We start from the raw sequence: 2,059 nt of genomic DNA on the forward strand, positions 1-2,059 counted from the left end.
GTTTTGTGCCACTTCAATGCTCAGGTTGTACCCAGATGAGGAAATGCAGATTCAGGTTCATAATTCAATTAATTTCCAGAGCTGAATCCAGGACTTGAGTCCAGATTGTACTTTATTGAATAAAGTGGGAAACAGGCCCTACAATGCCACAACATTCATGTGTGTCTGTCCTGGTTTCAGCTGGGACAGATTTAACTTTCTTCATAGTAGCTAGTGAGAGGCTGTGTTTTGGATTTGTGCTGAGGAGAAGGCTGATAGCATCCTGATGTTTACAATTGCTGCCAGGTCAGTGAAGGACTTTCCAGCTTCTCTGCTGTGCCAGTGTCTGCAGGTGCAAGAGAAGCTGGGAGGGAGCACAGCCCCAGTTACTAGCCTAGGATTCAGCCCTAGGTTTAGGACTGAGACCCAAATTGGTCAATAGTATATTCCATATCATGCATGTCATGTCCTGTATACTATGAGGGGCTCTCTCTTTCTTGGACTCTCGGGCTCTCAACTTTTTTGTTAAGAGCTCTTAACTGTGGCTGAGAGAGGTTTATTCCTCTCCATAGTTTACATTATATTTTTGTTTATATATTTGCTTATATATGTTTTATATTTATGTTATAATTTGAAAAATCAGAATTAATTTATAGATCAGTGAGCCATAGGATTTAGCTGGTCTTCCTGAGCTTTTTCAACTAACCTTACATTAACATCAATAGAGTATTATCATGGAAAGACTATCATTTTGCTCCTGCAAAAACACACTCTAAACTAAAATGTTGACTTACTCCAGATGTGCCACTAAGAAAGCTAACCATAAGCACATGCACAAATATTTTCAGTATTAGGATTTAGGAGTGAATAATTTTTAAAAGTTAACCTCTGAGAAAATACATTAATATACGAAGATTATTTACAATCTGAAAGCTTATTAAAGAAATGCAATACACTGAATTGATCTGCTCTGCAATGTCACCTTTATACAATGCTATAAATCCACTGTTACATTGTACAAATATTGTTTTTTAAAAAAATACTACTCTTAATCAAATTGCACATAGCTGAGAAACAAAACCAAGAATGTAAAGTTAGTTCAGATCTCTGCATTTATAGCATAAGAATCTTTGGTCCCCTGTGGTTTACCTTCAGAGCACTAACACACTTCGTAGGCAAAAATATTTTAAGGATTAAAGAAATAATGACCCTTGTTATACAGTGTTCTTTTTATTTTTTACAGGATTACATTAAAAAAAATACAAACTGTATTATAAAACATTTATTTAAAAGGGATCCCGCTAATTATCTTTAATTTTCAGACAGTTGAAAGTACATATAAGCATATGTAAAAATCAAGTTTTCCCCTAAACTTTTGAAGAAAAAGTGTATTTTGCTGTAAATATCTTCACTTTGTGGAGGTATGGATTTCTTTGCCCTAGAAAATACAGACATGAAATATACATTATTAATATGAACACATCTTGCAGGGACATTTCTCAGAATAAAATCCTAGTAGACGGGTTGTTTCGGGTTACTGTATTCCAAAGACTAAATTCTTCAACACTGCACCATCAACACATTGCAGGAACCTCCTGGCTTGCTTATGCCCTGCTGTGTTGTCCCTCCAACAGATATCAGGGTGGCTGAAGTCCCCCATGAGGACCAGGGCTTGTGAACATGAGGCTGCTCCTATTTGTCTATAGAGAGCCTCATCCACTTGGTCTTCCCAGTCAGGTAGCCTGTAGCAGACCCTCACTATAATGTCACCTGTCCCTGCCCTCCCTTTAAGCCTGACCCATTGGTCAGCTCCTCATCCAACCCCAGGCAGAGCTCCATGCACTCCAGCTGGTCACTGGGATAGAGGGCAACGCCCCCTCCTTGTCTCCCCTGCCTGGCCTTCCTAAAGAGCCTGTATCCTTCTGTTCCAACACTCCAGGCATAGGAACCATCCCATCACATCTCTGTGATGCCAATAAGATCATAGCCCTGCAGGCGTGCACGTCTCTAACCCCTCTTGTTCATTCCTCACGCTATGTGCGTTTGCATAGATGCACTTAAGCTGGGCCCTCAGTGAGGC

This window comes from Pterocles gutturalis, unplaced genomic scaffold, assembly GCF_000699245.1.
Source record: "Pterocles gutturalis isolate BGI_N339 unplaced genomic scaffold, ASM69924v1 scaffold8778, whole genome shotgun sequence".
Lineage (NCBI taxonomy): Eukaryota > Metazoa > Chordata > Aves > Pterocliformes > Pteroclidae > Pterocles > Pterocles gutturalis.